Genomic DNA, 24,771 nt, shown 5'->3' with positions numbered 1-24,771 from the left:
AATAAGGACTGGGTGAGGACTGAGCTCTGAAGACAGATTTCTTCCTGAACACTTTATCCTGCTGCTGAGGAGGAAATGGACTTTATGTTTCCGTGTGTGTTTGGGAGGTCCCAGATGGGGAGAGGGGTGTTGTATGGGTGGTGGCAGTGTGTGTCATAATCTGATTCCACTTTTGATGTTTGACAATGGACAGTTTTGAAGCCTCATTAATTCCCCTTCCCCTTCTGGCCCACATCTGGCCACACTTTATGTTCATCCACTCCCAGCCAGGGAGTAGGTGAACATAAAATAGAAACAGATATGCCTAACCTGAACCATCCGAATTATTTCCGTGCCTAACTTTTCCATAGCCAAGACATCCATTACCCTAAAATATCCTCTAGTGCACGTGGAGAACCTGACCCAATAATTAATCAAGTTAAGTCTCTGGCCCTTATAATCAGCTTGAAAACTATGGGACCCTATGGACCTTTCCCCCTAGTTAAAATAATACCTTTCACCTCAGTGTTTAAGAAAAGGTTCAATCTAAATGAAAGCACGGTTTTCACAGATTGAAACCCATTATATAAGACCTATTTAGAGAAGGTGTGGTTATCGCCACTTCTGCTGCATTTAACAGCCAAGTTTTACTTGTTCGTAAACCCGGGAAAACAGGACCGGTGCCTCAGTGTGAATTCGTACCCTTGGCGTCATGGCCCCACCTATAGAAATGACTGATTCCACCCAATAATAAATAAGTAACTGGTAAATACTTTGCAGTTAGAGCAAAGTATTTGGCTAGCATGTTCTATTCAGTGCCTAGTTCAACAACCTCTCAGCTGCAGTTAACCTTCACCTTTAAAGGGACACAATACACCTTCACCTGGGTACTCAATGGGCTCAGTCTCCACGCCTGCCATCTCACATAGTCTTCACAGGCAATATTTTAACCAGCTCTAACTTTTTTCGGGTACACAGATATGACATCACACTAATGACATCCTCCTTTGAGGAGATTCACATGAGACCCATAGTACAGGGCCCCACCACTTCAGTTAAGCTCCTGAAAATTATTTAGTAAGTTGAGGGCTGCTCCAGTCCTGACAGTGTCAAGAAACAGCTTTTAGTCTTCTTAGGACCCACATTGTTAAAACAAGCCCAACATGTTTTCGACATGTTTAGATTCTGGAGGCAACACTCCCCATTTACAAAGATTTTTTTTTGTTCTGTAACTTGCAAATCGGCCCAACTTGAATGAGACCCCCTGTAAAAAGATACTAGAATCTGCCTGAATGGCCATAGAACAGGCATTCCTGTTATGGCCCCCCGGGATTCCTTCACTGTGGGAGCTTGAGCAACATTCTCTCATATATCTTGGAGTCCCTCTACCATCAGTGATGGCCGTTAGTTGCATGGGCTTCTGATACAAGGAACTACCTTCCTTGGCCCAATGCTGTATGCCATTAGTGTAGCAATTGGTGGGTGCATACTGGACTTTCCTGGAAATATAGACTATCTCAGGTCCTGAACCTGTGACCCTCAGTATACAGCTGCCCGTTAGGCCTTTGATCATGGAAACTGCACCCTGCAAGCCCAGCACAGCTAGTGAGGCCTCCTTGCTACAGGATGGAGCTGAACCTGGGCTCTCTGCATACCCTACTTTCAGGAGAGGTTAACGTCCCCTGTGCTGGGTCCCTTGCCGGATGCCACAGTGCTAGAGGAGGTCATCTCTTAGAACACTTGGATACCTGGGGAGCCCCTTAGGCTCAACACAGTGAATACCAAAGGGGGTTCATTCACTTAACCAATGGCATTGCCACTGTCACACTTAATGGAGCTTGCTTGACTCTTGCTGCTTTTCATCTCTTAATCAGAATGTTCCTGATAAAGGACAGGACACAGGATCAGCTCAGTTGGCCAAACTTTAGCCAGTTATCTTAGCACTTGGCCATGTCTTAGCCAACAATTGGCCACATCTTCACATTTTTATACATCTTTGGGCCACTGGAGAGGTCTGACCATCTGTTCTGGCCAATGAAAACAATTCCTTCTCCAAGGTTGCCTCATTTGGGGTAAAGAACTCATAGAATCTCTTGCCTCACGGATACCCAAAATATAAATCAAGGTCACACATCTTCTGCACATATTAAAGCCACAATACAATGTCTCACCATAGCACTCTTTACCTTCTTTGAAGTTCTGCACATTGATATTGAGACTAAGGCACTCATTTCACTTCTCAGAATATATAGTACGAGCTCTTGATAGTACTAGATATTCAATGGAACGTTCACCTTTCTTATTGGTCTCATGCTGCAGGTGACATAATGGCTTAAATAAACAAGTGCAAGTTAAATTAAATAAACCACGCAATATTTTAGTTATCAGACAAACACCATGGGTAAGTTGTCATTGAGACTGATCCCATTTTTTCAGTTTTATTGATGTATAATGGATAAATAAAAATTGTATATACTTAAGGTGTAGAACTTGATGTTTCGATTATTTCTATATCTATACCTATATCTATAGAATGAAAGAATCACAACCATCTAATTACCCATCACTTCACAGTTACCAGTTTTTTCTTTTTTCTTTTTTTGGTCTAACTGCATTTTTGATGCATAACTCATTATGTGAGTAATAATCCTTTTCATACCTTCTTGGTATATGTGTGGCATCATTAGTCTTGACATTCAAACCAAATTTTGGGTGAGGGATGTACATTCCACTTCTGTGAGGTGACAACAAGCTCACGTATCCATAAATATATATATATGTAGATATACTCATAGGCATATGAGTATGACACTTTAAAAAGATACCAGTATTTCAGGAAACAAATATGTCCTGAGTGCCTAGTAGGTGTCAGATATTACTCTTGGTTCTGGAATTAGAGTGAAGAACATGAAATCAATAGATCCTGTCCTCAAGTAACTTCTGTTTTCATGGGCAATGGGGTCGTTCTTGTTGCTGGTGTGGGGAACCTTCTCTAAACAACTGATATTTGAATCAAGATCTGAATAATGAGGTCGAGTCAGCTGTGTGAAGACTTTGAAGAAGAGCATTTTAGGTAGACTAGCAAGTAGCAATGCCGTGAGGCCAGAACGAGAAGAGTGTGTTGAGGAAGAGCAGAAGGGTGAGTGACTGGAGTGCAGTCAGAGAGGTGCAGAGCGGAGATTGATGACCGAGACTGGAGAGGCTGGCAGAGAAGTGGTCACATAGGGACCTGCAGGGTAAGAACTTGGATTTTATCTTACGTGCAGTGGAGGGCCACTGGATGGTTTGATAAAGGAAAGTGATGTCGTCTGATGTATGTTTTAGAAAGTTCACTGGATGTTGTGAACTGTGTAGGACCAGAGGGGTGACAGGCTGCTGGGACAATACAGGTGTGATATGATGATGGCTGGGACTAGGGTTTAGCAGGGGGAATATAACTTAGTGTCTAGTTGAGCAGTTGGGAGCATAGGATTTAAAGTCCGATCTCAATTTACAGCTTCACCACCTAAAAGCTATTTGACCTTGAGTACGTTTTTTAACTCCTGTAAGACTTAGTTTCCTCATCTGTAAAAAGGGAATGATAGTAACATGTATCTAGATCTTAGAGCCATGCTGGGATTAAATGAGGTAATTTATGTAAAACACCTGACATTATATTAGGCCAATAATAAACATTTGATTAAATGGCTTCTGTTGTTATCATCTATGATATAAATACATACATGCATAATCCTTGCTTCTTTCTCCCCCACTCCCCAAAAGCTAGTGTGTCTTATGTTAACTGCTGCTAACGCATGAGTACTGAACCCTTGTGTTTTCCTTGAAGACACAGTATTTTGGGGCACCTTACCTCAATGGTCAAGCATTCTGGTACCTTGAGATACTTTATAATGTGTCTGTATATGGCTTATGATGAATTTATTCAGTAAGTGGCAGTAGTGTCTGATTTCTAACATTCTCTTCTTTCTACCTAATGAATCATTGCTTGAATACCTATCCCCTTTTCTCCAACCTCTTCCACAGGTCCTAACTGAACAGCAACCCATATTTCTTCCTCAACTGCAAGCCTAATGTACTGAACTTAGTCAGATTGCTTTGACAGTTGCTTCCTTTCATTAAATGCAGCTTTGAGTTCTTCCCTCAGAAAAACCTGCTTGCATGTTTCAAAGCAGGTTCTCATTTTATTAGTTCCTGATCAGGACTCTTGCAAAGTCTCTTGTTCCATTTGCCCATCTTCCACACATTACCATCATTTGAGACTATAAATAATAAACTGTTTACTTCCTCCTCCACATTCTTGATGAATGAAATAGGACTAGATATTGATTCCTTCCTCTTTGAAGGGATTGCTTTCCCTTCCCCACCTAAGGCTGGTGAGTGATGAAAGCATCCTCAGTCTTTAAGGCTAAGCTCAAATGGTTCTTTCCCTCTGAAGCCTCTCTACCACCAATGCCTGCAGAGTTCATTGCCCCTATGGTCCTACAAATTCTTATATTAAAGCAATAGCCATATTGTATTAGAATGGTTCATTTATATGTTTGTCTTGTTGTAATATACAACAAGAAGGAGCATATTTCATTCATCTCTGTAATCCCAACCACTTTAACACACCTGACACAATGTCACGGTTGCTGCTCAATGTAGTTTGATGAACTGCTGGAGGACTGAACAATCAAATCATTCTGTAGATACTGGATCATTTCCTTAACCTGCTCTATAATGTTGGCTTTAGAAAATGTTAAACTTAAAATCATGTAAAATTTTTATTTTGAAAAATTCAAAGTACAAGAAAGAAAGTTAAAAAAAAGAACCCTAAACACTAAAAACTCAAAACACTCTCTATGATATGCACACTTTCAGCAACTATCTCTTTGTACATGGCTTTACACATATGTAATTTACATGTGCATTTACATAAAGCAATTATATATAAATGTTGAGAATTATATATATATATATATACATACATATACATAAATATTGAGAAAGCCTGTACATCTATAGGATTTTTACACTTCATTAGCCACTCCTCCACTGGATAAGCAGTGTTAAAAGCCTGGTGTGAATCTTTGCATATCTTTGTCTATGTTCATAAATAAGGTAACATACATATGTATGCATAAAAACATATAGGGGTACTATTTTACTCTTTACTGCACGTAGTTTTTCTCACTTAGAAACATTTCAGAGAAATGTTTTACACATCGTCTGGTATAGACTTAACACCCTTTTTAAACTAGTTATGTAAAATGCAATGGTTTGAGTGAAAGACAACTTATTAAACCATTCCTCTATTGAGGACATTCAAGTTGATTCCAGTTTTTTGGCTACTAGGAAAAATGTTGCAATTAATCTGAATATATACGTAAAATTTATTTTGTTCATATTCACTGTTATATACCTGTGCTTTTATCTTCTATGGAAGAAGGCCCCGGAAATGGAATTGCTAAGTTAAAGTTTATGTAAATTCTTAATTTTAATAGGGGTTGCCAGATTGACTTCCAAATGGCTTTAATATACTGCACATTTCCCTCGGCAAATGTATGAGATAACATATTAACCTCCACAACACTCCAGCAATGTGTGATAACATGTTTAATGGTCTTAAAGTGATATTTCCTTGTTAATTTAATTTCAATATGCCTGATTGCTAGTAAAGTTGAGTAATTTCACTTGTTTATTGGCAAGGGGGTTTTCTGCCTCCTTGAACAGCCCTTTTTACCCTTTTTAACCACTTTCAATTAGGGTGTTTGTCTTTTCTTATTAATGTGTAGGAAATTTTTTATATGTTGGATATTGAACCCTTTATCTGTTGTGTGTCTTACAAATATATGTTCCTCTATTAATTGTCTTCTGGTTTTATTTACCTTTACGTTTGCCATATGATTACATTTTAAGTTTTAAGCACTCAAATATGTCAGTCATTTCTCCAGAGTGTCTAGGTTTTCCAGCTTGCACAGAAATTTTTCTTGACTCCTAGATTATACATACGTTTTCCATAATATATATATTTTACTTCAACATTTTTATCTTTAGATCATACAGAACTTCATGTTGTGTGAGAGAGGAGTCCAAACTTATTTTATCCTTTTTAATACATATAAATAATAAATGTATGCAGTACTACTAAGCAGAAAATAGAGTCAAAAAACCAAACAAAGCCCACTTTATTTTGGATACAAATCCAGCCCTGAAACTTGCTAGCTGTTGCCCTGAGAAAGTCATTTCATTTATGTGAACCTCTTTCCCCATTTGTAAAAGGGAGATAATAATGTCAACATGACAGAAGTTTTATGAGAATTAATGTATGTCAAACACAGTGACTGGCATATAGAGTCAGAGGTCAACAAAGATAGCTATAATGACTGTTGTTTAACTCCCTCTGAAATGCTTTCACCTTGAACACGCTTAGGAATGCTGATAGGCCCCAGCGTGTCTTGCTTCATGGCTCACTTTGATTTTGCATCTTTAATGGAGTTTTTGTTATACAGTGCTCCTAAGGTAAAAAAAAAAGAAAAGAAAAAGAAAAACATTACAGGAAGTTGGCCTCAAAGATATTATCAACCAGGTAGAGTGCTACTGAGGTGAACATTAGAGGACAGATTAAGGCGGCCCAGATTCACCTCACACAGAAATACATCCTTTCACAAAGGGAAAAGATCTGCTAGAAGCTCCTGCTTCTAGAAAAATAAGAAAAGGATGTTAATAAGTGTGATGACTTGGGGGAAGGTGGCAAACATATTTGAGGCTCCGAATTTCCAGAGAGTATTTAAGAGAACACTTTGCTCTATATGGCCCAGGGAAATTAACCAAAAGCTCCCTAACTTGGGTGTCCCTCGTGCGCCATATACCATCACTGACAGAACTGGAATTTATAGTCAATACTAAGTGCCCTTATAGATCATTTTTCATTTCATAGGAAGGAGAAATAACTTTGCTAAGCATTTAGGAAAGTTATTTATTTATTTATTTTGAACAAACACACTTTTTTTTTTAACATCTTTACTGGAGTATGATTGCTTTACAATGGTGTATTAGTTTCTGCTCTATAACAAAGTGAATCAGCTATACATATACGTATATACCCACATCCCCTCCCCCTTGCGTCTCCCTCGCTCCCACCCTCCCTATCCCACCCCTCTAGGTGGTCAAAAAGCACTGAGCTGATCTCCCTGTGCTATGTGGCTGCTTCCCACTAGCTATCTGTTTTACATTTGGTAGTGTATATATGTCCATGCCACTCTCTCACTTTGTCCCAGCTTACCCTTCCCCCTCCCCGTGTCCTCAAGTCCATTCTCTAGTAGGTCTGCGACTTTTTTTTTTTTTTTTCGGTACGCGGGCCTCTCACTGTTGTGGTCTCTCCCGTTGTGGAGCACAGGTTCCGGACGTGCAGGCTCAGTGGCCATGGCTCACGGGCCCAGCCGCTCCGCGGCATGTGGGATCCTCCCAGACCGGGGCACGAACCCGTGTCCCCTGCATCGGCAGGCGGATTCTCAACCAGTATGCCACCAGGGAAGCCCAGGTCTGGGTCTTTTTTCCCGTCTTGCCCCTAGGTTCCTCATGACCATTTTTTTTAAAAAATTCCATATATATGTGTTAGCATACGGTATTTGTTTTTCTCTTTCTGACTTACTTCACTCTGTATGACAGACTCTGGGTCCATCCACCTCACTACAAATAACTCAGTTTCGTTCCTTTTTATGGCTCACTAATAGTCCATTGTATACATGTGCCACATCTTCTTTATCCATTCATCTGTTGATGGACCCTTAGGTTCCTTCCAAGTCCTGGCTATTGTAAATAGAGCTGCAATGAACATTGTGGTACATGACTCTTTTTGAATTATGGTTTTCTCAGGATATATGCCCCATAGTGGGATTGCTGGGTCTTATGGTAGTTCTATTTTTAGTTTTTTAGGGAACCTCCATACTGTTCTCCTTAGTGAATGTATCAATTTACATTCCCACCAACAGTGTATGAGGGTTCCCTTTTCTCCACACCTTCTCTAAGAATTTGTCCATTTCTTCCAGGTTGTCCATTTATTGTTTGTAGATTTTTTGATGATGGCCATTCTGACCGGTGTGAGATGATACCGCATTGTAGTTTTGATTTGCATTTCTCTACTGATTAACGACATTGAGCATTCTTTCATGTGTTTGTTGGCAATCTGTGTATCTTCTTTGGAAAAATGTCTATTTAGGTCTTCTGCCCATTTTTGGATTGGGTGGTTTGTGTTTTTGATATTGAGCTGCATGAGCTGCTTGTAAATTTTGGAGACTAATCCTTTGTCAGTTGCTTCGTTTGCAAATATTTTCTCCCATTCTGAGGGTTGTCTTTTCATCTTGTTTATGGTTTCCTTTGCTGTGCAAAAGCTTTTAAGTTTCACTCGGTCCCATTTGTTTATTTTTAGTTTTGTTTCCATTTCTTTAGGAGGTGGGTCAAACAAGATCTTACTGTGATTTATCTCAAAAGAGTGTTCTTCTTTTATTTCCTCTTAGAGTTTTAGTATGTCTGGCCTTACATTAAGGTCTTTAATCCATTTTGAGTTTATTTTTGTGTATGGCATTAGGGAGTATTCTAATTTCATTCTTTTCCATGTAGCTGTCCAGTTTTCCCAGCACCACTTATTGAAGAGGCTGTCTTTCCTCCATTGTATACTCTAGCCTCCTTTATCAAGATAAGGTGACCATGTGTACATGGGTTTATCTCTGGACGTTTTTGGATGGAATGTCCTATAAATATCAATTAAGTCCATCTTGTTTAATGTATCATTTAAAGCTTGTGTTTCCTTATTTTTTTTCATTTTGGATGATCTGTCCATTGTTGAAAGTGGGGTGTTAAAGTCGCCTACTATGATTGTGTTACTGTCGATTTCCCCTTTTATGGCTGTTCGTATTTGTCTTATGTATTGAGGTGCTCCTATGTTGGGTGTATAAATATTTACAAGTGTTATATCTTCTTCTTGGATCGATCCCTTGATCATTATGTGGTGTCCTGCTTTGTCCCTTGTAAGTCATTATTTTAAAGTCTATTTTGTCTGATATGAGAATTGCTACTCCAAATCCAAAGCTGAGACCCAGGAGCTGTGAGAACAAAGAAGAGAAAGGGAAACCTCTCCCAGCAGCCTCAGAAGCAGCGGATTAAATCTCCACAATCAACTTGATGTACCCTGCATCTGTGGAATACATGAATAGACAACAAATCATCCCAAATTGAGGAGCCAGGAGTTAGTGCTGTGCCTCTGAGGTGGGAGAGCCAACTTCAGGACACTGGTCCACAAGAGACCCCCCCGCTCCACATAATATCAAACGGCGAAAATCTTCCACAGATCTCCATCTCAACACCAGCACCCAGCTTCACTCAATGACCAGCAAGCTACAGTGCTGGACACCCTATGCCTAACAACTAGCAAGACAGAAACACAACGCCACCCATTAGCAGAGAGGTGGCCTAAAATCATAAAAAGTCCGCAGACACCCCAAAACACACCACCAGACGTGGACTTGCCCACCAGAAAGACAAGATCCAGCCTCATTCACCAGAACACAGGCACTAGTACCTTCCACCAGGAAGCCTACACAACCCACTAAACCAACCTTAGCCACTGGGGACAGACACCAAAAACAATGGGAACTACGAACCTGCAGCCTGCAAAAAGGAGACCCCAAACACAGTAACATAAGCAAAATGAGAAGACAGAAAAACACACAGCAGGAGAAAGAACAAGTTAAAAACCCACCAGACCTAACAAATGAAGACGTAATAGGCAGTCTACCTGAAAAAGAATTCAGAATAATGATGGTAAAGATGATCCAAGATTCTATTTCCCAGATCCAAAATCTTGGAAATAGAATAGACAAAATGCAAGAAACAGTTAACAAGGACCTAGAAGAACTAAAGATGAATCAAGCATCGATTAAAAACACAATACATGAAATAAAAAATACTCTAGATGGGATCAATAGCAGAAAAACTGAAGTAGAAGAACGGATAAGTGAGGTGGAAGATAAAATAGTGGAAATAACTGCTGCAGAGCAAAATAAAGAAAAAAGAATGAAAAGAACAGAGGACAGTCTCAGAGACCTCTGGGACACGATTAAACGCACCAACATTCGAATTATAGGGGTTCCAGAAGAAGAAGAGAAAAAGAAAGGGACTGAGAAAATATTTGAAGAGATTATAGTTGAAACCTTCCCTAATATGGGAAAGGAAATAGTTAATCAAGTCCAGGAGGCACAGAGAGTCCCATACAGAATAAATCCAAGGAGAAATACGCCAAGACACATATTAATCAAACTGTCAAAAATTAAACACAAAGAAATCATATTAAAAGCAGCAAGGCGAAAACAACAAATAACACACAAGGGAATCCCCATCAGGATAACAGCTGATCTATCAGCAGAAACTCTACAAGCCAGAAGGGAGTGGCAGGACATAATTAAAGTGATGAAGGAGAAAAACCTGCAACCAAGATTACTCTACCCAGCAAGGATCTCATTCAGATTTGAAGGAGAAATTAAAACGTTTACAGACAAGCAAAAGCTGAGAGAGTTCAGCACCACCAAACCAGCTTTACAACAAATGCTAAAGGAACTTCTCTAGGCAAGAAACACAACAGAAGGGAAAGACCTACAATAACGAACCCAAAACAATTAAGAAAATGGGAATAGGAACATACATATCGATAATTACCTTAAATGTAAATGGACTAAATGCTCCCACCAAAAGACACAGATTGGCTGAATGGATACAGAAACAAGACCCATATATATGCTGTCTACAAGAGACCCACTTCAGACCTAGAGACACATACAGACTGAAAGTAAGGGGATGGAAAAAGATATTCCATGCAAATGGAAACCAAAAGAAAGCTGGAGTAGCAATTCTCATATCAGACAAAATAGAGTTTAAAATAAAGACTACTAGAAGAGACAAAGAAGGACACTACATAATGATCAAGGGATCGATCCAAGAAGAAGATATAACAATTGTAAATATTTATGCACCCAACATAGGAGCACCTCAATACATAAGGCAAATACTAACAGCCATAAAAGGAGAAATCGACAGTAACACAATCATAGTAGGGGACTTTAACACCCCACTTTCACCAATGGACAGATCTTCCAAAATGAAAATAAATAAGGAAACACAAGCTTTAAATGATACATTAAACAAGATGGACTTAATTGATATTTATAGGACATTCCATCCAAAAACAACAGAATACACATTTTTCTCAAGTGCTCATGGAACATTCTCCAGGATAGATCATATCTTGGGTCAGAAATCCAGCCTTGGTAAATTTAAGAAAATTGAAATTGTATCAAGTGTCTTTTCTCACCACAATGCTATGAGACTAGATATCAATTACAGGAAAAGAGCTGTAAAAAATACAAACACATGGAGGCTAAACAATACACTACTTAATAACGAAGTGATCACTGAAGAAATCAAAGAGGAAATTAAAAAATACCTAGAAACAAATGACAATGGAGACACGACGACCCAAAACCTATGGGATGCAGCAAAAGCAGTTCTAAGAGGGAAGTTTATAGCAATACAATCCCACCTTAAGAAACAGGAAACATCTCGAATAAACAACCTAACCTTGCACCTAAAGCAATTAGAGAAAGAAGAACAAAAACACCCCAAAGTTAGCAGAAGGAAAGAAATCATAAAAATCAGATCAGAAATAAATGAAAAAGAAATGAAGGAAACGATAGCAAAGATCAATAAAACTAAAAGCTGGTTCTTTGAGAAGATACACAAAATTGATAAACCATTAGCCAGACTCATCAAGAAAAGAAGGGAGAAGACTCAAATCAATAGAATTAGAAATGAAAAAGGAGAAGTAACAACTGACACTGCAGAAATACAAAAGATCATGAGAGATTACTACAAGCAACTCTTTGCCAATAAAATGGACAACCTGGAAGAGATGGACAAATTCTTAGAAATGCACAACCTGCCAAGACTGACTCAGGAAGAAATAGAAAATATGAATAGACCAATCACAAGCACTGAAATAGAAACTGTGATTAAAAATCTTCCATCAAACAAAAGCCCAGGACCAGATGGCTTCACAGGCGAATTCTATCAAACATTTAGAGAAGAGCTAACACCCATCCTTCTCAAACTCTTCCAAACAATATCAGAGGAAGGAACACTCCCAAACTCATTCTACGAGGCCACCATCACCTTGATAGCAAAACCAGGCAAGGATGTCACAAAGAAAGAAAACTACAGGCCAATATCACTGATGAACATAGATGCAAAAATCCTCAACAAAATACTAGCAAACAGAATCCAACAGCACATTAAAAGGATCATACACCATGATCAAGTGGGGTTTATTCCAGGAATGCAAGGATTCTTCAATATACGCAAATCAATCAATGTGATACACCATATTAACAAGTTGAAGGAGAAAAACCATATGATCATCTCAATAGATGCAGAGAAAGCTTTCGACAAAATTCAACACCCATTTATGATAAAAACCCTGCAGAAAGTAGGCATAGAGGGAACTTTCCTCAACATAATAAAGGCCATATATGACAAACCCACAGCCAACATTGTCCTCAATGGTGAAAAACTGAAACCATTTCCACTAAGATCAGGAACAAGACAAGGCTGCCCACTCTCAACACTCTTATTCAACCTAGTTTTGGAAGTTTTAGCCACAGCAATCAGAGAAGAAAAGGAAATAGAAGGAATCCAAATTGGAAAAGAAGAAGTAAAGCTGTCACTGTTTGCAGATGACATGATACTATACATAGAGAATCCTAAAGATGCTACCGAAAAACTACTAGAACTAATCAATGAATTTGGTAAAGTAGCAGGATACAAAATTAATGTACAGAAATCTCTGGCATTCCTGTACACTAATGATGAAAAATCTGAAAATGAAATCAAGAAAACACTCCCATTTACCATTGCAACAAAAAGAATAAAATATCTAGGAATAAACCTACCTAAGGAGACAAAAGACCTGTATGCAGAAAATTATAAGACACTGATGAAAGAAATTAAAGATGATACAAATAGATGGAGAGATATACCATGCTCCTGGATTGGAAGAATCAATATTGTGAAAATGACTCTACTACCCAAAGCAATCTACAGATTCAATGCAATCCCTATCAAACTACCACTGGCATTTTTCACAGAACTAGAACAAAAAATTTCAAAATTTGTTTGGAAAAACAAAAGACCCCGAATAGCCAAAGCAATCTTGAGAACGAAAAACGGAGCTGGAGGAATCAGGCTCCCTGACTTCAGACTATACTACAAAGCTACAGTAATCAAGACAGTGTGGTACTGGCATAAAAACAGAAAGATAGATCAGTGGATCAGGATAGAAAGCCCAGAGATAAACGCACGCACATATGGCCAACTTATCTTTGATAAAGGAGGCAGGAATGTACAGTGGAGAAAGGACAGCCTCTTCAATAAGTGGTGCTGGGAAAACTGGACAGGGACATGTAAAAGTTTGAGATTAGATCATTCCCTAGCACCATACACAAAAATAAGCTCAAAATGGATTAAAGACTTAAATGTAAGGCCAGAAACTATCAAACTCTTAGAGGAAAACATAGGTAGAACACTCTATGACATAAATCACAGCAAGATCCTTTTGGACCAACCTCCTAGAGAAATGGAAATAAAAACAAAGATAAACAAATGGGACCTAATGAAACTTCAAAGCTTTTGCACAGCAAAGGAAACCATAAACAAGACCAAAAGACAACCCTCAGAATGGGAGAAAATATTTGCAAATGAAGCAACTGACAAAGGATTAATCTCCAAAATTTATAAACAGCTCATGCAGCTCAATAGCAAAAAAACAAACAACCCAATCCAAAAATGGGCAGAAGACTTAAATAGGCATTTCTCCAAAGAAGATATACAGACTGCCAACAAACAAATGAAAGAATGCTCAACATCATTAATCATTAGAGAAATGCAAATCAAAACTACAATGAGATATCATCTCACACCAGTCAGAATGGCCATCATCAAGAAATCTAGAAACAATAAATGCTGGAGAGGGTGAGGAAAAAAGGGAACACTCTTGCACTGCTGGTGGGAATGTGAATTGGTACAGCCACTATGGAGAACAGTATGGAGGTTCCTTAAAAAACTAAAAATAGAACTACCATATGACCCAGCAATCCCACTACTAGGCATATACCCTGAGAAAACCATAATTCCAAAAGAGACATGTACCAAAATGTTCATTGCAGCTCTATTCACAATAGCCTGGAGCTGAAAACAACCTAAGTGTCCATCATCGGATGAATGGATAAAGAAGATGTGGCACATATATACAATGGAATATTACTCAGCCATAAAAAGAAACGAAACTGAGCTATTTGTAATGAGGTGGATAGACCTAGAGTCTGTCATACAGAGTGAAGTAAGTCAGAAAGAGAAAGACAAATACCGTATGCTAACACATATATACGGAATTTAAAAAAAAAATGTCATGAAGGACCTAGGGGCAAAACGGGAATAAAGACACAGACCTACTTGAGAATGGACTTGAGGATATGGGGAGGGGGAAGGGTAAGCTGTGACAAAGCGAAAGAGAGGCATGGACATATATACACTACCAAACGTAAGGTAGATAGATAGTGGGAAGCAGCCACAGAGCACAGGGAGATCAGCTCGGTGCTTTGTGACCGCCTGGAGGGGTGGGATGGGGAGGGTGGGAGGGAGGGAGATGCATGAGGGAAGGGATGTGGGAACAGATGTATATGTATGACTGATTCACTTTGTTATAAAGCAGAAACTAATTAAAAAATTAAAAAAAAATTACAGCAACTCTGAAATCCTGATTTTATAACATACCTCTCTTGGGCTACAACTGATTATCCTTCCTAGCAAAGTACCTCCATCACATGCAGGTATACACAACTACACACACCCAACTCTAAAAATTCTTCAATTTTGAACTCCAATCTGTGAATTCTACTACTTTTCAGCATCAGCCACATTTCTCTTTTCGCATTTCCTCATTGCTTACCAATTTATCATTAGTATCACTTACTTTCATCAACCTTCATCTCCCTACTCACTTTCCCACCCTAGTATTTCCCTGGCAAAACCACAACCCTTGTTAAATTTAGCTATCTACCTGCTTTGTTCCTATATAAGAGTGATGGATGTTGCTGTAGAAATTTACAAGGCAAAGCTAACTGATCTCACCTTAAATTCTTGACCACATATCTTAAATGATCAATCCTTCCATATTATACACCCATTTCCATTATACAAAATGAATATCCAATACTTTATCATCCCCTCAATTTCTCAAAACCCTACCCTCACTCTTGTTATTTTATGCCCTTAGCTCATCCTTCACTGAGAAAACTGAAGAGTCAAGAGAAAATTCTTTTATATCTTCCCCACCAAATCTACCATCTTACCAGCATTTGTAATCATACCATAATCATTTCCTTCTCCACTGTAGAATCTATAAATGTTACTCATTCTCATGGAAAGCCAAGATTTCCACATTTGCTACCGATCCCATCTACTAGTGCTCTGAATACCCCTCTTGCTTTCTCAATATTTTTTCTTCTGCAATTATCCCTTTGGATTTTTATGTCGTCAGTTTCATTCAGTCATTTATATTGGCTAGATGCATTCTAGAATCTACCCTCTTAAAAACACACTCTCTTAATACCAAATCCCCCTCCAGCTATAGTCCCATATTTCTCCTCCCCTTAGCACCAAAACTCGCAAAAGAAATTGTCTATCCGCCCCTCACTTTCTAATCTCACATTTTCTCCTTAATACACATCCAGGTTTATATTAAAATATTTCCACTCTTTCAATTTCCTTCTTATCAAATTTACCAATGACCTCTCTACTAACAAGTTCAATCGTCATTTGTCTGTCCCTATATTACCTGTAAAAGTATTTAATAAAGTTGTCCATTTTTTACTTCTTGAAACGTTATCTGCCCTTTGCTTTTGTGTTGCTCAATTCACCTGTTTTTTTTGTTGTTGTTGTTGTTGCTGTTGTACCCTCCTTTTCAACTCTTTTCATTATATACCTAGGAGTAGAGTTACTGGGTAATATGGCAAGTCTATGTTTAACTTGTTGAGTAACTGCCAAAATGTTTTCCACAGAGGCTGTATCATTTTATGTTCCCACCAGACGTGTATGAGTGTTTCACTTTCTCTACATCCTTGTCAATACTTGTTATTTCCTTTTTAAAAAAGTTATAGCCTTCCTAGTGGGTATGAAGTGGCATCTCATCGTGGTTTTGATTTGCATTTCCCTAACGACTAATGGTATTGAGCATATTTTCATATGTTTGTTGGCTATTTGTATATCTTCATTAGCACAATGTCTATTTAAGTCCTTTACCTGATTTTCAGTTGGGTTGTTTGTATTTTTGTTGTTGAGTTGTAAGAGTTCTTTCTGTATTCTGGATACTACACTTTTATTAAATATATGATTTGCCAGGATCTCTCTTTAGTGTGCCTTTTGCTTTCTTCATGGTATTTTTTTGCAGAAGAAAACATTTTAAAATTTTGATATAGTCCAATTTACTCTTTCTTTGTTGCTTGTGCTTTTTGTGTCATATCTAGGAAACCATTGCTTAACCAAGTTCTATATGCTTTTGATCCCCATAACTGACCAAAAACGTTGAAACCCATTCATTCAACAGAAATATTCATGGCCACCTACTATGTGCCAGGCTCTACTGTAAATACTGGGGAGAGTGATGAACAAGATGGTGGAGACAGAGATTGCTAGCTTATCTCCAACATTTAAGTTCTCCTCTTCTACCAGGTAGACTACATTTCTCATTTTCTCTTGTACTTAGATGTGGCGATGTGAGTTTTTACCAAGGAAATGTGAGCAGGAGTAATGCATACCCCTTTTGAGCCTGCCCCATAAATATTCCCATGTGCCCTCCTATATGCTCTTTTCTGCTTCTGCAATTGGAATGGAGATGTCCTGGCAGAAATGACAGAAACCACTCTTTTGCCACTTATCTCAATAGGGTTGTGACGAGGATTAAATATGTATATGGGTATTTAGCATAATTCCTACATAGTGTTAGTAGTCAATAAATGTTAGTTTCGGTAATTATTATTACAGTCTTTGGGTGCTACAGTAGTCACCCAGGATGGGAAACATGTTAGAAACCCCTCATAATTCAGCAGATAGTACAATGAAGTCTGCTCTTTTATGACCAGTGTGTCAGACCTCCTGAGGCTAGCAGTCTTTTCTCTTTCTACACAGTTTCTCTGTGATGAACCAAGATAATTCTAAGCCACCTTAAATAATATTTAAAGGACCATAATTTGGGAAATACTAATCTAGTGAAACGTAGTTTAACTGAAAACAATATGAGTGTGGTTATAATGGTTATGAGAATTCTAAACTGTGCTAAACACCTTGCATTTACACAACATTATTCTATAAAAGAGCCCTACCACTGCCTCTTCCCCTGCTTCCCTAGATCGGATAAGAAAGCTCAGGTACTCTCTCTTCTGTGGGCCAGGAGGAAGTTCAGGCTGTGCAAAACCTGACCTGTGTGTGGGAACACTCCAGCGTCATCCCCTCACCACCATAAAAGCCAAGCCAGTCTCCTTCTTCTGCTCTCTCAAGCCATTCTTGAACCTGCTTGAGAGCCTGCCCTGCTCTCCCCAGAAAGCCTCCTTATGTAGTAAGGTTTTTCATACTCTCTAGGTGTATGTGTTATCAGTCTCGACATCCAAACCGAATTTGGGTTGAAGGGTCCATCCTGTCTCTGTGGTGTGATTACAACAACTGGTCCTGTGAGCAGGACATCAAGGTGCTATCCCTTACCACCGGGGGTCTTTCTTCTCTTGCTTTGGCTTTCTAACTGGCTCTGCTCTATGCTGGTGAACAGGCACTTGGGCTACGGCCTGCTGGCTAGCTTGTGCTTTGAACATGCTTCTTTGTGCTGCATTTGTTAGTCCTACTGAGTGTCTGCTAAAGCTTTGACCAACATAAGTCAGTTTAGCCACTTGGCATATAGTGAAAGGATTCTTGGATTGGGACCTTCCTTAAAGCAGTCCTGAATCCTGTGTCTCAACCTGGACCTATTTGTGATTCTCAGGTTGAATCACGTGTTTCAATTCCAAACTAAGGTGCGACTGATACTAACCTCAAAGAAATGACTCTTACCTTGTGGACACTGGTTGTGTCTCAACCTCATGTTGGCCCCCTTTCTATATAGAGCTCAGGAGAAAGACTGACAGTCTGTTCAATATACAGGTCCATTGGATGGTCACTCGTGTGGAGGAAGAGCCGTTAACTATGTGGGATGCTGAGGTCATACTTCTAAAAGTAAATGACTCACTAGTACCTTACAAAATGCTTCTGCTGCAGCCCCTGTGCCTCTGTCATAAATAAAAATGATCCTGATCCTCAGACCTCAAGAGAAAAACATTTGTGTCACCTCTGTGACAAAGCCAAGAGATTAGTTCAACCATTGCCACGGGGAAGTCCATAACACTGATGGTACTGAGTTGATTTGAGGTTCTCTGGAAGAGGAAATTTATAAAAACTTTTACCTATAAGAGCAATAACATCTGCAGACCTAATGTAAAAGACAAAACACAAGACCCCAAACTGTCAAAGTCTTCAAAAACAAGAAGTCTAAAAAACTGTCACAGCCAAGAGGAGCCTAAGAATTTATAACATGGAATGACTAAATTGAATGTAGAATCTTGTTTGGGATCCTGGGACCGAAGAAGAATATTAGGTAAAAAATAAGGCAATCTGGGGCTTCCACGGTGGCACAGTGGTTGAGAATCTGCCTGATGATGCAGGGGACACGGGTTCGAGCCCTGATCTGGGAAGATCCCACATGCCGCAGAGCAACTAGGCCCGTGAGCCACAGCCGCTGAGCCTGCGCATCTGGAGCCTGTGCTCCGCAACAAGAGAGGCCGCGACAGTGAGAGGCCCGCCCATCACGATGAAGAGTGGCCCCTGCTTGCCACATCTAGGGAAAGCCCACGCACAGAAACGAAGACCCAACACAGCCAAAAATAAAAGTAAATTAATTAAAAGAAGGCTCAACATTTAAAAAAAAAGGAATTCTGATGAAGTACAGACTTTAGTTAATAATACTGTTTCAGTGTTGGTTCACTAAGTTGAACAATTGTACCATACTAACGTACAATGTTAAGAAGGGAAATTTGTTGTGGAGTGTATGAATATGATCTTCACAATTACTCTGTAAACCTAAAACTGTTCTAAAATAAAAAGTTTTTAAAAACCACACAATACCAGGTGATGAGATCTGGGAGACAACAGAATTAAACACTGAATGGGGGTGGCCATGTGGAATGGTTTGGAGGGAACACCTTCTCCCTAAAATGTGCACCACAAGGACTGAACCAGAGAAGATGAGGAAGAGTGGAAGGTCAATTTGGGAAGGCTCTTTACTGGGTGTTGAGGAAGCACTCCCTTTCTCTACCCAGAGCACGTAGACTCTTCTGCAACACTCCCCTCCGCCCACGTATCTTCAAGGGTAGTGCTTTGTGATGTCACAGCCACCCCAGCGCTACCATTGGCTGACCAATCAAAGCTGATGGGTGTGGCTCTTCATTGTCCTGGCAGGGTATATATAGAGAGGCCAGGAGCCTTGGAGTAGAGCACACTGTTGCTACTGACATGGCAGAGGAAACTACAGTCCCCCAGGAGCCTAACCGTGATGCACGGACAAACACCGAGAGGTCAGAGCAACAAACACCGGGGGGCCAACGCAGAAGGGAGAGGGTGAATTCTCCACTCCAGGGCTATAAGATGGAAGAGGTCAGATTACCCGACTCACGTGCCTCCACTTCATCCCCCACCCAAGACTTACCCAGCCCTTCCCTGGCACAAACCCCTTCTCAATCCACACCCATTCTCTCAAAGTTCTCCTTCCCATCCTCTTTCCCCAAATCAATATCTCTCTGTATCACTTTGTTTTCCGTCCAGATTCAGGAGGTGGTCAAGTTAACAAAATCAGTCCGTCGTCAGAATTCGGGAAGAGGTTCTACACAGAAGAAGTCAAAGATGCTAGCATTCTATTACTGGCGGAGTACAACAATGACTAAAGAGCCAGAGGAGGATGAAAACGTCCCAGAGGGCTCTTCCAGCAGTTCATAAAGTGCTGCCCTGGGTCTATCAGGTGACTGAGACCTTGCTGTCTCTGTTGTCTCTCCAGAGAAAGCACTGGAGACATGGTCACCTGTGTAGAGACCAAATAAAAAAGCCCTCAGCTATTGATGTACAAGCTGTTGTAGAAAGATGTGTGTGTATCTCTGTCTGTTCTTCGGTGATGGGGACTGAAGGAAGGCAGGAAGGGGCAGGCGTGTGAGAAGGGAGGGAGGTAGTATCCTGCCAGTTTGGGGCCCTGACCAGCCAGTCCATAGTTAGCCAGACACCGGGAATAAGGACTGGGTGAGGACTGAGCTCTGAAGACAGATTTCTTCCTGAACACTTTATCCTGCTGGTGAGGAGGAAATGGACTTGGTGTTTCCGTGTGTGTTTGGGAGGTCCCAGATGGGGAGAGGGGTGCTGTATGGGTGGTGGCAGTGTGTGTCATAATCTGATTCCACTTTTGATGTTTGACAATGGACAGTTTTGAAGCCTCATTAATTCCCCTTCCCCTTCTGGCCCACATCTGGCCACACTTTATGTTCATCCACTCCCAGCCAGGGAGTAGGTGAACATAAAATAGAAACAGATATGCCTAACCTGAACCATCCGAATTATTTCCGTGCCTAACTTTTCCATAGCCAAGACATCCATTACCCTAAAATATCCTCTAGTGCACGTGGAGAACCTGACCCAATAAGTAATCAAGTTAAGTCTCTGGCCCTTATAATCAGCTTGAAAACTATGGGACCCTATGGACCTTTCCCCCTAGTTAAAATAATACCTTTCACCTCAGTGTTTAAGAAAAGGTTCAATCTAAATGAAAGCACGGTTTTCACAGATTGAAACCCATTATATAAGACCTATTTAGAGAAAGTGTGGTTATCCCCACTTCTGCTGCATTTAACAGCCAAGTTTTACTTGTTCTTAAACCCGGCAAAACAGGACCGGTGCCTCAGTGTGAATTCGTACCCTTGGCGTCATGGCCCCACCTATTGAAATGACTGATTCCACCCAATAATAAATAAGTAACTGGTAAATACTTTGCAGTTAGAGCAAAGTATTTGGCTAGCATGTTCTATTCAGTGCCTAGTTCAACAACCTCTCAGCTGCAGTTAACCTTCACCTTTAAAGGGACACAATACACCTTCACCTGGGTACTCAATGGGCTCAGTCTCCACGCCTGCCATCTCACATAGTCTTCACAGGCAATATTTTAACCAGCTCTAACTTTTTTCAGGTACACAGTTATGACATCACACTAATGACATCCTCCTTTGAGGAGATTCACATGAGACCCATAGTACAGGGCCCCACCACTTCAGTTAAGCTCCTGAAAATTATTTAGTAAGTTGAGGGCTGCTCCAGTCCTGACAGTGTCAAGAAACAGCTTTTAGTCTTCTTAGGACCCACATTGTTAAAACAAGCCCAACATGTTTTCGAAATGTTTAGATTCTGGAGGCAACACTCCTCATTTACAAAGCTTTTTTTTTGTTCTGTAACTTGCAAATAGGCCCAACTTGAATGAGACCCCCTGTAAAAAGATACTAGAATCTGCCTGAATGTCCATAGAACAGGCATTCCTGTTACGGCCCCCCGGGATTCCTTCACTGTGGGTGCTTTAGCAACCTTCTCTCATATATCTTGGAGTCCCTCTACCATCAGTGATGGCCGTTAGTTGCATGGGCTTCTGATACAAGGAACTACCTTCCTTGGCCCAATGCTGTATGCCATTAGTGTAGCAATTGGTGGGTGCATACTGGACTTTCCTGGAAATATAGACTATCTCAGGTCCTGAACCTGTGACCCTCAGTATACAGCTGCCCGTTAGGCCTTTGATCATGGAAACAGCACCCTGCAAGCCCAGCACAGCTAGTGAGGCCTCCTTGCTACAGGATGGAGCTGAACCTGGGCTCTCTGCATACCCTACTTTCAGGAGAGGGTAACGTCCCCTGTGCTGGGTCCATTGCCGGATGCCTCAGTGCTAGAGGAGGTCATCTCTTAGAACACTTGGATACCTGGGGAGCCCCTTAGGCTCAACACAGTGAATACCAAAGGGGGTTCATTCACTTAACCAATGGCATTGCCACTGTCACACTTAATGGAGCTTGCTTGACTGTTGCTGCTTTTCATCTCTTAATCAGAATGTTCCTGATAAAGGACAGGACACAGGATCAGCTCAGTTGGCCAAACTTTAGCCAGTTATCTTAGCACTTGGCCATGTCTTAGCCAACAATTGGCCTCATCTTCACATTTTTATAGATCTTTGGGCCACTGCCAGCGGTCTGACCATCTGTTCTGGCCAATGAAAACAATTCCTTCTCCAAGGTTGCCTCATTTGGGGTAAAGAACTCATAGAATCTCTTGCCTCACGGATACCCAAAATATAAATCAAGGTCACACATCTCCTGCACATATTAAAGCCACAATACAATGTCTCACCATAGCACTCTTTACCTTCTTTGAAGTTCTGCACATTGATAGAGAGACTAAGGCACTCATTTCACTTCTCAGAATATATAGTACTAGCTCTTGATAGTACTAGATATTCAATGGAACGTTCACCTTTCTTATTGGTCTCATGCTGCAGGTGCCATAATGGCTTACATAAACAAGACCAAATTAAATTAAATAAAGCAAGCAATGTTTTAGTTATCAGACAAACACCATGGGTAAGTTGTAATTGAGACTGATCCCATTTTTTTCAGTTTTATTGAGGTATAATGGATAAATAAAAATTGTATATACTTAAGGTGTAGAACTTGATGTTTCGATTATTTCTATATCTATACCTATATCTATAGAATGAAAGAATCATAACCATCTAATTACCCATCACTTCACAGTTTCCAGTTTTTTCTTCTTTCTTTTTTTTGGTCTAACTGCATTTTTGATGCATAACTCATTATGTGATTAATAATCCTTTTCATACCTCCTTGGTATATGTGTGGCATCATTAGTCTTGACATTCAAACCAAATTAAGGGTGAGGGATGTACATTCCTCTTCTGTGAGGTGACAACAAGCTCACATATCCATAAATATATATATATATGTAGATATACTCATAGGCATATGAGTATGACACTTTAAAAAAGATACCAGTATTTCAGGAAAGAAATATGTCCTGAGTGCCTAGTAGGTGTCAGATATTACTCTTGGTTCTGGAATTAGAGTGAAGAACATGAAATCAATAGTTCCTGTCCTCAAGTAACTTCTGTTTTCATGGGCAAAGGTGTCGTTCTTGTTGTTGGTGTGGGGAACCTTCTCTAAGGAGCTGATATTTGAATCAAGATCTGAATAATGAGGTCGAGTCAGCTGTGTGAAGACTTTGAAGAAGAGCATTTTAGGTAGACTTGCAAGTAGCAATGCCGTGAGGCAAGAACGAGAACAGTGTGTTGAGGAAGAGAAGAAGGGTGAGTGACTGGAGTGCAGTCAGTGAGGGGCAGAGCGGAGATTGATGACCGAGACTGGAGAGGCTGGCAGAGAAGTGGTCACATAGGGAGTTGCAGGGTAAGAACTTGGATTTTATCTTACGTGCAGTGGAGGGCCACTGGATGGTTTGATAAAGGAAAGTGATGTTGTCTGATGTATGTTTTAGAAAGTTCACTGGATGTTGTGAACTGTGTAGGACCAGAGGGGTGACAGGCTGTTGGGACAATACAGGTGTGATATGATGATGGCTGGGACTAGGGTTTAGCAGGGGGAATATAACTTAGTGTCTAGTTGAGCAGTTGGGAGCATAGGATTTAAAGTCCGATCTCAATTTACAGCTTCACCACCTAAAAGCTATTTGACCTTGAGTACGTTTTTTAACTCCTGTAAGACTTAGTTTCCTCATCTGTAAAAAGGGAATGATAGTAACATGTATCTAGATCTTACAGCCATGCTGGGATTAAATGAGGTAATTTATGTAAAACACCTGACATTATATTAGGCCAATAATAAGCATTTGATTAAATGGCTTCTGTTGTTATCATCTATGATATAAATACATACATGCATAATCCTTGCTTCTTTCTCCCCCACTCCCCAAAAGCTAGTGTGTCTTATGTTAACTGCTGCTAACCCATGAGTACTGAACCCTTGTGTTTTCCTTGAAGACACAGTATTTTGGGGCACCTTACCTCAATGGTCAAGCATTCTGGTACCTTGAGATACTTTATAATGTGTCTGTATATGGCTTATGATGAATTTATTCAGTAAGTGGCAGTAGTGTCTGATTTCTAACATTCTCTTCTTTCTATGTAATGAATCATTGCTTGAATACCTATCCCCTTTTCTCCAACCTCTTCCACAGGTCCTAAATGAACAGCAACCCATATTTCTTCCCCAACTGCAAACCTAATGTACTGAACTTAGTCAGATTGCTTTGACAGTTGCTTCCTTTCATTAAACGCAGCTTAGAGTTCTTCTTCCCTCAGAAAAACCTGCTTGCATGTTTCAAAGCAGGTTCTCATTTTATTAGTTGCTGATCAGGACTCTTCCAAAGTCTCTTGTTCCATTTGCCCATCTTCCACATTACCATCATTTGAGACTATAAATAATAAACTCTTTACTTCCTCCTCCACATTCTTGATGAATGAAATAGGACTAGATGTTGATTCATTCCTTTTTGAAGGGATTGCTTTCCCTTCCCCTCCTAAGG

The sequence above is a fragment of the Mesoplodon bidens genome (assembly GCF_964165515.1).
Source record: "Mesoplodon bidens genome assembly, chromosome: X".
NCBI classification, from domain to species: Eukaryota; Metazoa; Chordata; class Mammalia; order Artiodactyla; family Ziphiidae; genus Mesoplodon; species Mesoplodon bidens.
This window is presented reverse-complemented; position numbering follows the sequence as displayed.